General features: G+C 35.4%; 1 protein-coding gene across 3 annotated transcripts in view; it reads right to left on the bottom strand.

The window, feature by feature from the left end:
• The window catches only part of RHOBTB1 (Rho related BTB domain containing 1), a 147,930-nt gene that overhangs the window by 118,605 nt on the left and 15,110 nt on the right, over positions 1 to 14,215 (bottom strand). For all 3 annotated transcript variants that reach the window (XM_021716009.1, XM_008064938.2, XM_021716010.1), the window contains exon 2: positions 13,171 to 13,271. The gene's annotated coding sequence lies outside the window, so the exon portion shown is untranslated. The remainder of the gene's footprint in view (positions 1 to 13,170; positions 13,272 to 14,215) is intronic.

Raw genomic sequence — 14,215 nt, 5'->3', positions numbered from 1 at the left:
ACTGTTAAAAAAATTACTTCTGAGAAAACAAGCAGAAGCTTTCCTCCACTAAAAGGTTTTCATCTGTTAAACACTCTCCTATCTTAGGATAGATTAGGTTTTAGTATTTTGAGAAAATGAGATGCTATAAGCTAAGAGAACTACAAAGTCACAGAGCTGGGAAGATCATCAAGAAGTCAATTAGTTCATCTTTCTGTCTCCACTCAAAACAGCATCCAAGAGAGAAAACTGTTCATCCTCTTTTGAGACATTTTTAGCATAAACTGTATTTGAATTTTCTCTGAAACAGATCTCTTTTTTATTTTTAACGAGTACTTTGTTTCTGAAGAAATTTTGAAAAAAGATATTTGGATATTATATCATGCAAACATTAGAGCTAACATGAGGAAGGCAATGACCACTGGGTGTTATATTCAGGAGAAACAACTCAGCTGGGTGTGGTGGCTCAAGCCTGTGATCCCAGCACTTTGGGAGGCCCAAGCAAAGGGATTGCCTGAGCCCATGAGTTTGAGAACAGCCTGGGCAACTTAGCAAGACCTCATCTCTACAATAAATCAAAAAATTAGCTGGGTGTGGTAGCACGTGCCAAAGGTTCCTGCTACTTAGAAGGCTGAGGCCAAAGGATCAGCGGAGCCCAGCAGGTCACGCTGGGGTGGCCGTGAGCATGCTACTGCACTCCAGCCTGTGCGATGGAGTGAGACTCCAACTCAAAGAAGAAGAAACAACCCAGACAACTGAGATGATACCATCAGCAACATGGAGGGCACATGGAAAAATACTGGATTAGAAAAACCTGGAGGCCTGGAAGAATGGGAAAAGAACGTAAGTTTAAACCAGAGCAATAGAAGGACAGGGAAAAAAGGAAAAAGTAAAATGATTTAATATTGTATTAAGTGAAGAAGAGAAGATTGGGACATTTTGGGGCAGACTTGAATGACATGTTAGGAAGAATTCTTCACCGTGAGGGCAGACACTACACACTGACATGAGTTCCTGATGTAGGTTATCCAATTTCAAACTCTAGTGATGATATTCTCTTAAAGAAAAGTTTCTAATGTTTGCACTAGTATAGGCAAAATAGTATTCTTGAAGATGGAAGGATGACCTTATTAAATTAGATCAAAATGGCTTAATAAATGCTATTGGTGCTTATTCTTTAAGATGAAAAAATAGTCTTCAGAGTTTTTTATATCTGGAATATGAATTCTGATACCCCTAATAACTAATGTGCATGGCCAAAATCCAAAGTATTTTACCTGTACATTACTAAACTTATAATCAGTTACAAGTGTTCTTATCCCTCTCCTCACCAGCTCCAATTAAGTAGATTTAAAACCATTGCAAGTTAGTTACAGGTAAATAATTTAAATGTATCCTTGGAAACAATTAAAAGTATGCTTCAATCGACAAAATGTAATAATAGGAACCGGGCTCATAACTCATTATAGCCCCAGACCAAGTCAAGAAATATAAATAGACATGAAAGACAACTGTGAAACTGCTTGATAAAATAACTATTGTTTTTCTTTGCTTTCCAATTCTATAATAAGGAGTATACGATGAATTCTAAAGTTTACTACGAACAGAATGTCTTTGTGTTACCATTCATTTAATAATCAGACTTTAAAAGATATATGTAACTAAATTATCAGACGAGTGTTTTTTGCACATCCATGGAGAGTAGAGTGTCAGTTACAGAACTCATATCTTGGGCGTGAGATTTGAGTTTAGACTTGTTTAGAAGAAGCAGCCAGTAGGATCCATGTTTATCTGCCACCAGCCAAATAACTTTTATTTGTTTCTCCTAGTCAGGGCATGTTGCTAATAGTCAATTCTAAGTAAAGACACGAGTTGAGTTGAAAGTACATATGTCAGACCTGAGTTTTAATGTCACCTCTAATTACTTACTGGATGGGTGAGCCTGCACAAGAAACTTTATTTCTCTGAGGACAGTATTAGACTGACTATAATTTCTTACAAACGTTAGTTCTCTTTTCCATGGAATGGGAACGGCATTGTGATTGCATGTATGGGGATGACTATTTTTTATAAGCAAATATGAATGAGAAATGACTCTCTGGTCTCATGTTTCAAACATGGAATTTCTTTTTTTGGTGGGGGGAGCGGGAGTAGAAGTCTCACTCTGTCGCCTAGCTGCAGTGCAGTGACATACTCATGGCCACCACAGCCTCAACCTGCTGGGTTCAGGCAATCCTTCTGCCTCAGCCTTCCAAGTAGCTATAACCACAGGCATGTGCCTCCATGCCCAACTAATTTTTTGATTTATGGTGGAAATGAGGTCTCACTTGCCCAGGCTGGTCTCGAACCCGTAGATTCAGGCAATCCTCTCACCACAACTTCCCAAAGAGATGGGATTACAGGCGTGAGCTACCACACCCGGCTCAGACATGGAATTTCTACCTCTGTATATGTGTCTGAGAATTATATGATTTTAGAATGACCTCATTGATAATATCCACATTAATTAAACAAGCTGAGGAGGTATATATTGACTACGTGTTTTTCCCTAAAGATATATAGTTATAAATATAATTATATGGAAAGGAGAACTGGTTACTGAATAACTCTGGGTTCTGAACCATGAGACTAAGTTGGATGGTGTAAATGGCTGATGTTTTAAAGTCATGACAACCTAATATGATTTGCTGTCTTCAGGGATGCATTTGCTACGTGGTCCAGAGACTTGTGCTCCTAGGCCAGTATCTTCTTATCCCATCAGGTGCTGCTATTTATCAGTTTACATGGAAATGCTAGGTCTTAATTGTGTAAATGCTATGCTTTTATCCAGAAGCAAAACTGAGTTTCAGCAACATTCTCTATGTGCTGTTCTGAATAATCTTAAAGATCTGATTTTACATAAGCTCTCTCTTTGAAAGTGAATATAGTGTTTTTACTTAGTATGAACATTATTTTTCAGTTTTTCCACATAAGAATACCTCTTCAAAATGTTTTATTTTGGTAAACTCTATCAGAATTATATACAAGGATGACAATCAATGAAAACAGAAATGCTGTAATAATGGGTTCTGGGATTACAAAACTGAGAACCTGGGAAGCAAGCCCAGTTAAACATTTATAATAATGGGATGTTCACTTGTATCTCATGATCTATGAGAGGAGGGTGGAAAATGAGGAAGTAGAAGGGAGACATCTTATCTGGTTCTCTACCCATTCAGTTCATTGTTGTATGAGAAAGTGATATAAATCCACAGTTCTCCTGTGAGGCTAGTTAAGGACACGAAATTCTCAAGGGAAAATGATATATTCAAGCTGTAATGTGGGTCAAATAAATGTCTATAAATTGGAATAAGAAGTACAATCATTGACTAGGAAAAGCCTATGGGAACTAGACATTGGAACTATAGCACATAAGGAAAGCTGTAACTGCACTTCATTAGGATATTTTATTAGTTGGAAGGATTTTTAAGATTATAAAATTTCTGTGCCTCATATACTTAATTCACCCCAACATATAAAATGTTTCTTTTGATTACATGCGTATTTTTTCTATTTTTATCACAGAGAATAAGATGGTTGAAAGCTCCATATATATTATATATATTTATATATATATATTATATATATATAATATGTATGTGATTTAGGAGATTGTACACTGGAGTGTACAATTCTCTTGTTCCTTTTTTTAGTTGATCTCTAAGTAGGTAGTCTGAGGAGAATATTTCAGTGATATTCTACTGTAGCAATGCTTCTTGTTTTTAAAACTCATTAAAAAAATTTATAGTAATTAATGTCCCTTTGTTTCAAACATTTTCTTTTTTCTTTTCTTAAAGATGTTGGGTACAATTCAGGGTGAGGTACATAAGTGGTCATCGTGCAGGTAAAGTTTGGGCCTCCCACTGGTCCCCACTTCACCTGGTTTGGGATCAGTTTCCCTTATTAGTGTTATGTGCCCCCACCTCCCCTGGCAGTGACCTGCTATTGCTAATCCCTTTCATACAGTATTATGATAAATTCAAACATTTATTTCTAAAAACCCTGATTAAGCAGATGTTATCCAATAAACCTAATAGCAAATCACACAGATTTAAAAATATTATCTCATAATATGTTGACTTCATTTATTGATGGATTTAATATAAAGGATTTTATATTTCAGCATGTATACAATTTTTAAAAATAAAAATTATCCATTAAGCTCATATCAGAACACTTTCCAGACTTGTAAGTACTTCTTGATTTCAAAAATACGTTTTAAATTTGAAAGATAAATTCTGGATTCTGGAAGAGCTTAAATACCCAGCACATACAATGTGTTTTAAATCATCTGTCTTTGACAGCTCAGCTAACATGCCAATATCTAGACGTCTTCAGAAAATTTTGCATGTGAAATTAGGGCAGGGACTCTTTGCAATAAATTTTTAAAAATCTTAGTTTTATTGTCTAAATTTAAGAGTCTTGAGATCTTCAAATGAAGGGGAATTATATACTATAAATTATTATGAAAAGAAAGCACATTTCTAATTAATTAAAAAAATTTGACAGCATAAAATACCAAACTTTTTGTTGTTTTTCCCTTCTAAATTGTAAGATTAAAGTAGCAGAGATATCAGAGAGGTATAAGCTGAATCAGTGCTTAGGGAGTATTTTGAGAACCTTGGCCTTTAAGTATACACACACTGAGAGAAGCAGTTTTACTTATAGCTCAATAAAATGCAATATGGAGAAATAATGCAAATGACAGTTGCAGGGAGTGTTGCCCTTTATATTAAAACTTAATATATTACTTATGTGTGGTTAGTTATGTTCCTCTATACAAGCAGACAAAATGACCACTTTACTGATGCAAAAACTGATTAAGAACACGAAAAGAAGAAACGAAGGCAGAAAAAGAAAGAAGGAAGGAAAAGACCCAGAAAGAATCTTCACAATACAAGTGATTTTATGGGCAGGTGCAAATGATCAGATTTGTCTGCTCGTCCACTCTCACCAAATGTAATTATAACCTTTGAGTTATTTATTTTGTTGTCAATATTTCAAACTCTGAAAATCTCAATACATTTTTTTTTCTGTGTTCCTGCCCAGGTGCAACATGGTCATTTTATAGAAGGACCATTTCTCACCCACAGGAGCCAAGGGAGAGAAAAAGGAACAGTTGATTTAAACACCGTAACTCAGAATTTACTGTGGATTTAAAATCTCTGACTTAATGTTGCATTAACTACTGGTGGCTGCTTTATTGCTTTTAAAACTTGCATATATAATTGGATACTGTAATGCTGTGCGGTTAAAATAAATACCAGCTCACACTAAAATAAATACTCTGCATGATGAAGTTCATGTAGACATAAATTAATCATTTACCAGTTAACCAATATGCACAGGAAAGAAATAGATCACTTATTAAAGGTTGCCTCATCTATAAAATGAGAAAAATAAAATGCTGATATATTTTATAGTGCTGCTGTGAGGAAAAATGTATAAAATTATGGCAAAGCAGTTTATAAACCATAAAATGCAGTATGAACATTAAATTAATAATATTTGTACTAATTCAGATTCAACACCCTCTGCATTAAATATATCTTTTTGCCTACTGAAGCTTACACAAAACCAAGCTGAGGCATTTTATTTAATTTTTAACAGTGTCTTCAGAATTCTGCGAACCATCACTGAAGTTATTTGCTATGTTAAAAAAGAACTTTTCAGTGGCTCACTCACACCATTTCTAACACAGAGTTCTTGGCTATTTACATCCCCGGACCCATTTTTAAAGTCTTCTCCCAAAGGGCTTTATGTCTTTCACTTGCATAGGCGACAGTAGTTACAAAGGGAATATGGATTTGAATTTCTCAATCAGCTAGACGTTATTCACATGCTCAAGGCTTTGTTTTATTCTAAATTATAGATTGAGATAGGGAAGTAATGCCAAATTGGGGGGTTGGCAGGTATGTTGGGTCTCTGCATATTGCATCAAAATTATCTGCAGTGTAAACCTTCTGTGCTGCGACAGCAGCATGGCCATGAATCAGCAGGGTCTCAAGGCCATCATGCTGCTCAAAATATTACGGGCTCTAGAGATAAATCAAGCTTCTGTTTCTCAGCTCACATCCAGGGATGTCATTCAAGGGCATAAGGGAGAACTAATCGACACAGAACATAGTTCCTTTCTTTTTCTTCTACTTCTTCCTCTTCTTTTTAATGAAGTCTTATTATGTAGATGACCTATGTGCACAAAACCTGTAACCCAATCAGCACATTTTTAACATTGCCGATATCTCTTTGATTCTCAATGATAAAACACATTGAACATTTCTCCACTCTCTTCCTTTTTATAGAGGCCATTAATATAGAAATACCTCTTCTTCTTCCACTATGAAATGATAAATGGCTGGCTAGAGATGTCTGAAATACTGCCAAATCTCCCCCTATGTATCATGTGTCACCAGCAATAATAAACAGTGACTGATCTTTGGTCATGAACTATATTCATGGTTTTCTTGTCATCAGGAGGTAGGTATTTTCTTGAGGTTTAAGCCTTTAATATTTATACTGGGAACATGTGTGCTAGGAACAGTGCATATAGGTTCAAAGGAAACTAATCCTCACAATTTCTTTGTATTAACTATTTAAGGAGCTTGGCATTTTCAACTGTATTTACCTTTTTTTGCCTCAGGATTCACCCAGGAGTGTTCTGATCAGGAATCTAACTTATCACAGTAAATTCACCATTTTGGAGATTACGGTGTCCTTGTCCAATGGGAAAAATAATAGGGAAAGGTTGTTGGCTAAAATGCAAACTTATGCAGTTTACAGCTCATCAGCAGTCAAAAGAAAACACAATGAAACTGTTCTTTTCATCTCCTAAATCCAACCAGGGGTAGGCGGATCAATTTAATTTAACTAATACTTATCAAGTGCCTGCTGGGCACCAGGTCCTGGAGTAGGTGTTTGAGATACACTAGTCAAAACTAACAAATAGCTATGTTCATACAGCTTATGTTCTAGGGGAGGGAGACAGACCTCAAATATGAGTAAATTATATCATTTACCAGACATTGGTAAGTATCATGAAGAGAATAAATTGGGAAAGGAAACAAGAAAATGTGGGGAGGAGTTGCATGTTTAGAAGGATGGTCTGCGAAGTTCTTATTGAGAAGGTGAAGGAGACGAGAGAGCAAGTCACGTGGATCTGTGAGCGTCACAGAGGAAATAGCCAGTGCAAAGAACCCGAAGCAGGAACATACCTTGTGTTCTGGCAGAACTCTAAGTTATGGGTCAGGGTGGCTGAAGTAGATTAGAATGGGGAAGGGAGGAACCAGAAGGAAATGAAGTCAGGAGATCATCACTGGCTGACTCTGCATGAAACAGGAAGCCACTGGAGGGTTTTGAGACAAGGAACAAAATAATCTGACTTCATGGAAAGTAGATGGTAAGGGGCAAAGAGAAAAGCAAAGAGATCGATTACATTAATTAAAATTAATAGTTCAACTCTCCTCTTTGGATAAGTTTAATGAATATGAGCCAGATATTAATGATGGACAAGAGTTTAAAATTAGATCTACACACATTGAAGTTGTAACTATATAATGCTAAAACTGGTTGAAAGAGAGAATTCAACTTAAAAAATCAATTAATTTCCATAGCACCAAATGGTAAGTTTGAATATATTTTTAACTAAGGTTATGAAAATATTTTTAACTAAGGTTATGAATATATTTTAAACTAAGGTTATGAACAAATAATTTAAAAAATTACTGTTAAGATTTGGGAACTATTGCTGAGAAGTAGATTAAAACTCTCCATCCTTAATCTTTTCTGGGTTGTAGAATAAACACGTGTCTATTAGGATGTTGAGATAGTCTTCTTAGGTACCTTCTAGTCCTTTGCTTCTCGGGAGCTGAAGTGGGGGAAAACATGAACAGTTAAGAAAAAAAAAAAAACATACCACCAAGAAAAATGAAGGGACCCATGGTTTGGATTCATTGTAAGTGTTTTTATTTTCAAACTTAAGACCTATGAATGATGGGAGCGTGCGTGCATGTGCGCGTACACACACACACACACACACACACACACACACACACACACACACACACACACACGTTAGGTCCTCTCTAGAAAATGGAAAAATATAAGCATCGGTGAAAGGTGAATTTAGCCTTACACTCAACCATCCCAGAAGTCGCAATGATTAGGTTATGAAACAACTCTTTCCTATCTCTTTTGAACTATTCAGGCTTTAAACAAATTTGGGCTGAGAAAGTGTCAAAATTCACAGTAGGTGTGCCCATTCAGAAAGCCACTTCCCTCTCTCTGAAGTGTGATGCTGCATTCACCCAGGGAAATTTCTAACAAACTATAATTAGATGGCTAATTAAAAAGTAGATTATCAACTATATTAAAATAGACTAGAAAGATGTTTATATCATTTATTCCTTAATGTTGTCAATCCACCTTTTCCTTAATATGTAAGTTTTTTTTTCTTCTAAGATTGCACTGAATTGACTAAGATTTTTGCTTATTAAGGTAATGGATGTAGTTTGAACTTCCTCTGTTAGCAAAAAGTACCTATCATTGTTATCATTCTTTACAATGAGAACAAAAGTCCTTGATAACAACCCCAAGGTAATAGAAAGTCCCCAGAAGAATTACTTTTGAGTCAAAGGGATAATAATGATGAACATAATAACTGCTACCACATATTATACCAAAAGCTTTATGTCTCATTTAATTCCTTCAAGAACCCTATGAGGAAATTTGATGATCATTACCCTAAGAGGGAATTTTATGTCCATTCAATAGATGAGGAAACAGAGTTCAGAGAAGTTAAGTAAATTATGTAAGGCCACACGGCTTCAAGGTTATAAAGCTGAAATGCAAACTCATGTCTATTTGGCCTTAACACTCTCGTGTTAAGCAAGATTTTTTTTTTCTCCTTTAAAAAGCTTAACATTAAGTCAAAACTAAGTCAAAACTATTTTGTTGTACTCATTTGGTTTTGAAATTGATATATTTATGTACTACATAATCAGGATCTTGAATTAACCAGAAAGCACATTTTCTAGTCATTTGTCCACACATCAGTTCATTTCATAAAGTAAAGCATGACTAGGAGACACCTGGTGCATTACTAACAGCAGGAGTTAAAAAGTAATAGTCCCTTGGTACTGTAAGTTACTTTTTACTTGTCTTTCCTTTTTTTTTAATTTCTGAAAAGACTAAATGAGGATTAATTTCTGAGAAATTAAATGATGGCCCATGAACTTCAGTACAATCCTATCAATAGTCCTTCTAGACTAGACATGTATTAAGTGGGTCAGTCTACTCTCAAATGCACCTATGAATTGGCCACTTCAAGTAGATGAGTTAGTAGACAGGCATGACTAACTGTACTGGGTTGGGCTTACTGATTTACTTATAGTACTCATTACTGATATCATGTGGGTCCTTCTCAAATAAATAATGACAAAAATCACAACATAATTATATTATATTAACATTTCTGAGGATCAACTGTGTGTCAGACACTGTGCTGGTTACATACATCACTCCAGGGTTTTTCATCCTTGATACTTCTGACCTTTTAGGCAGATGACTCTTTGTTGTGTGTGTGAGCGGGGGGGGGGAGCTTGTCCCACACATCTACTCATTAGATACCAGTGGCAAATCCGCCCCTTCAATTGTGACAGGCAAAACTAGTTCCAGTTATCACCAAGTGTCTCTTGGCAGGGAAAATCACTCCCTGTGGAGACCCTTTCTGTTACTTCCTCAGCAACTCTAGGAAGTAGGTACAGTTAGATAATATTACTGATGAGAAAACTGTGGCTCCAAAAGTTTTAAGTAAAATGTCTATGGTCTCAGAGATAGTAAGTTACGGAGCTGAAATGCGGAGTGACTGTCTCACTCTTCAACACTGTTATCGTGTTGAAATTCACATGTGAATTTCATCTGCTTTCTTTCCCTTCCTCTCCTCCTTCCCTCCTCTACCTCATCATGGGGGTGGAGCAATGAGAGGGAAAGGGGGTACATATGACGTACTGCACAGAACTTTTATTGTTCCATGGTCTTTTATTTGACAGATTAATTCCATTTTAATGGGAATTCTGGAAACTAATGAAAAAAAATTACAAGTGTTAGATGGTCTATTCTCAGTGTTCTTGAATCTGTCTGATTTAATTCTAACCAATTAGCATGCCATTATGGAGGAATATTATGTTGAGAATCAATATTATGCTAAACACTAATATTTCATTCAATATTAAAAATTTATACAAATGGTAATACAAATGCTTTATTCCTACTTTCTCCAAATGAGAAGAAATGCTTCCATAAGGTGATTCCAATGAAAATGATATCTTCTTAGAAGCTTATTGGTATTACCCTTTACATAGATCATTGCTTAAATGAATCAATAAGATTTATTGAATGAAATTTGTTTATTTTATTATAAGATGCATACGTTTTTTAAGGTATCAAAAATTGTTCTTCTCTTTACACCTATAGTATAATCTTGTGTTAAGATAACAAAAGTACATTATTCAATATTGTACTGTAAAATGAATAAAATAATCTTCCTGCTTATCCTGATTTTAGGATGATTACTTTGTTTTTTTCATTTGAATACTCTACCCTTTATTAATTCAGATATAATCTTAGGCTGGAATTTGAATGTAAATTTATCCAGAGTCTGCATTTTATGTCTTCCTTGCAAAGAGAAATATACCTAGCAACACTGGACTACATCTAGATAGTTTAGTGATGCATTATTTCAAAACTGGATTTCAAATCTACTTTCCAAATTGTGCCCCTGCCTGCCTTTCCCAGTGTCTGACCTTTCATTTTAAATCCCTGGGCCCACCACATGGACCCTTAGAGTTTCCTGGGCACTCCTTTCTGGCCTGTCCTTCTGTTTCTTTTATTCCTAACTTCAGAATCTTTTTCAAGCTTCCAAGATACTTTAGCACTGAAAGATTTCCATAGTTTGGATCTAATGAAGACATTCACAATTTTAAAAATGACTTGTATACTTTAATTCTCAACTTCTCAGTCAAATATTTAAAAATTACCTGAAAACTGTACCCTTAAAAACATCTTTAGGCCGGGCTCGGTGGCTCAGCCTGTAATCCCAGAACTTTGGGAGGCTGAGGTGAGTGGATTGCCTGAGCCTGCCGGTTCGAGACCAGTTCAGGCAACTTGGCGAGACCTTGTCTCTACAATAAATAAAATATTAGCCGAGCGTGGTAGAGCATGCCTGTAGTTCCAGCTACTTGGAAGGTTGAGGTGGAAGAATTGCTGGACTCCAGCAGGTAGACGCTGGGGTGGCTGTGAGCATGCCACTGCATTCCAGCCTGGGTGACAGAGTGAGACTCCAAGTCAAAAAAAAAATCTTTAACTTTGTAAATTATTATGCTCTGTTGCTCAGTGTCAAAATGAGAACATTTTTGCTCCTTATTTTTGCTCCAATTGTGTAGGCAAGATCAGCTGGTTAATATGCACGTACCTTGAAAAGGTTGCTTATAATTCTAAAGGCATATTAGAAGTTAAAAACTGACATGCTAAATCAAATAAAAAAATCACTGACTAAATTAAGCTAACTAAAACATTAGAGATTAGAGGTACATTCAGCATGGTAATCACCATTACAAATAGGAAAATTTGAACTAAAAAAAATATTTAATGGGTTGGCTTTTCTAAAATATTTATAGGATTTTATTAATATGTGTTTATGCATATGGTTATCCTGAATGTTCCTTTAAAAATGAAAGACTAATGCCTTAATGAGAGGCATTATTATGTGAACATATTTGAATCCGGTTTATGAAAAATAGAACTTGAGAATTTGAAATATGTGCATAAAATGCAAATGGATTTAATTAACTGAAAACCCATAAGACAGAACTTCTTCAAATAAGCAATTACTTTGGGGACTAATAGTGTAAATAGGATCCTGATTCATTAGCACAAATACCCATATGAGAAAAGGATCAGCAAATTTTATTCTTTAAGTTATTTATGCACACATGGTAATATCTCATTAGTTTGGGGCTTCAATAAATTTAAAATCTTTTGATAATTTGTTCATGAACTGGGCAGACGTTTACCTTTGCTTTGTTTATTATGAGATAATATATGGTATCTTAAACCTTTATTTTCAGTCTATCTACACTTTTTAGACACAGAATAAACAATTTTCAAGGAACCAGTTTACAAGTTTCTACATACATCCAATCTATATGCTAATAGCAAAACGTTCATATGATTTATTATAACAGGTCTCCTTAAGGATTTCTATTTTACAATGTTTTGTCAAAGTTACTATATGTAGTTAAAGGTAATAAAAGCCACGTTTGTTTAAAAGTCATCTATAAGTCAACCTTCCCACAAATTCAGATATGCCCACCTCCCTAATTCATTGGAATAAAAGAAATTTCACAATATTCACAGGTACACACAGAGAGTTTCTCTTTTAAATATGCATTAGAACATATCAACATATACAGAAAAATAAAATACAATGAAGAAAGAAAATAGCAAACAATTTTTTTGGTTAGACAAAGAAGAGTAAACTAACTGTCCATTTCATTTTAAGTCCTTTCAATGGCACAATACCCCAGAGGAAAAAAAACCTCAATAATGTGATCCTTTCTTCAAAAGCTGATTTCACTCACTTGGGATGACTAGTTCTAATAAGATTTTCCAATTAAATATAGTCAGTGCCCAGGCCAAAAAAGAGTGGATGCTCCAAGCAAGGGCATCTGGGAAGAAGAGAAATGCCGCTGTACAGCAATCTGGCCATTTCTAAATCTTCCTGTATGTGGCCATGGCTTTTCAGAGTCCACATGTCAATTTTCTGCACAAAATGCTACTCACTAAAGAATTTTAAGTGTGTATAAAATGGGTGAAGAGTTATGTTATTTTAATGATCAAAACTCTTATGTAGATGCAAATGCCTCAATTTCTAAACCAGATCAAACATATTCAACTAGAATTTATAAAATCCACAACTGAACTAAAATATGGAATAGTTCTATTTTTTTATAAAACAATCTGAAGACAAATCTGGATAATATTCATAAGTCATGCCATCTTCACATAAGAATCATTTTCGTTTTTTTGTTAAATATTGTAAGAAAATTTATAAAAAAGGGAAAGCCATTCCTGTTCCCCAAATTAGCAGCTACTCACCATATGAAGGGGGAAAGTAAGCTTCAATTCCATTTTCAAAACTTAGTCAAGAATGCTTGATGAAGAGGCCTGTTTCATGTGCTTCTTGGTTGTTACAAAACCTAGGAGGAAGAAACAAGCATGGAATGTTTTATTATCAAAAAGAAAACTGCTCAGACATATTAGTTTCTCATGTCAGCGATTATTTCTGATGAGAATGAAAACCTTGCGAGCCAACTGCAGTCATTTACAAGTCTCTCAGCTGCCCACAAAAGTTAAAGCAAGGAAGGCTGAAGTGACTACTGCTTTTGGAGACAGAATATCTGGGGTGAAATACCACCCACAGTATTTATTTATTTTTGAGTTGGAGTCTCACTCTGTCACCCAGGTTGGAATGCTGTGGCACAGTCACGGCCAACACAGCCTCGACCTGCTGGGCTCCAGCGATCCTTCTGCCTCAGCCTTCCAAGTAGCTGGAACTACAGGCGTGTACTACCATGTCTGGCTTGTTTTTCGATTTATTGCAGAGATGAGGTCTCACCAAGTTGCCCAGGTTGGTCTCAAACCCCTGAGCTCAGGCAATTCTCTTGCCTCGGCCTCCCAAAGTGCTGGGATTACAGGCTTGAGTCACCGCGCCTGGCCCACAGTATTTATATAAGTGAACTTTTTATCCTCAACTTCACCAAAGGACTCAGTTCCCTCATCTCTCAGTTGGAAGTAATAATACCAGCTATCTAATGGGACATTCTGATGACCAAATGAGATGATGTGTGGAAAGACAGTTAGTTAACAGTAAAATTATTTATGACTTGAATTTTTACCTTAAAAAGGTGAGTTCAAAAAAAAAAAGATCAATAAAATAAAAGAAGGAAGCATATATATAGATATATATAGCTCTCTCTCTATATCTATATATATGCTATCTGTACTGGTCAACACAGTTGAAGTGATTGAAGTTTATAATTTGAATTTGAACTTCTTGGTGATTTAGGTGAAAGAAAACATAATTTATTTATTTATTTATTTATTTTTTGAGTTGGAGTCTCACTCTGTTGCCCAGACTGGA

The sequence above is a fragment of the Carlito syrichta genome, unplaced genomic scaffold (genome assembly GCF_000164805.1).
Source record: "Carlito syrichta isolate Samal-C Ts95f unplaced genomic scaffold, Tarsius_syrichta-2.0.1 Scaffold308110, whole genome shotgun sequence".
In the NCBI taxonomy this organism is placed as follows: domain Eukaryota; kingdom Metazoa; phylum Chordata; class Mammalia; order Primates; family Tarsiidae; genus Carlito; species Carlito syrichta.
Note: the sequence above shows the minus strand (reverse complement) of the source record. Positions and strands in the feature narration are given on the sequence as shown.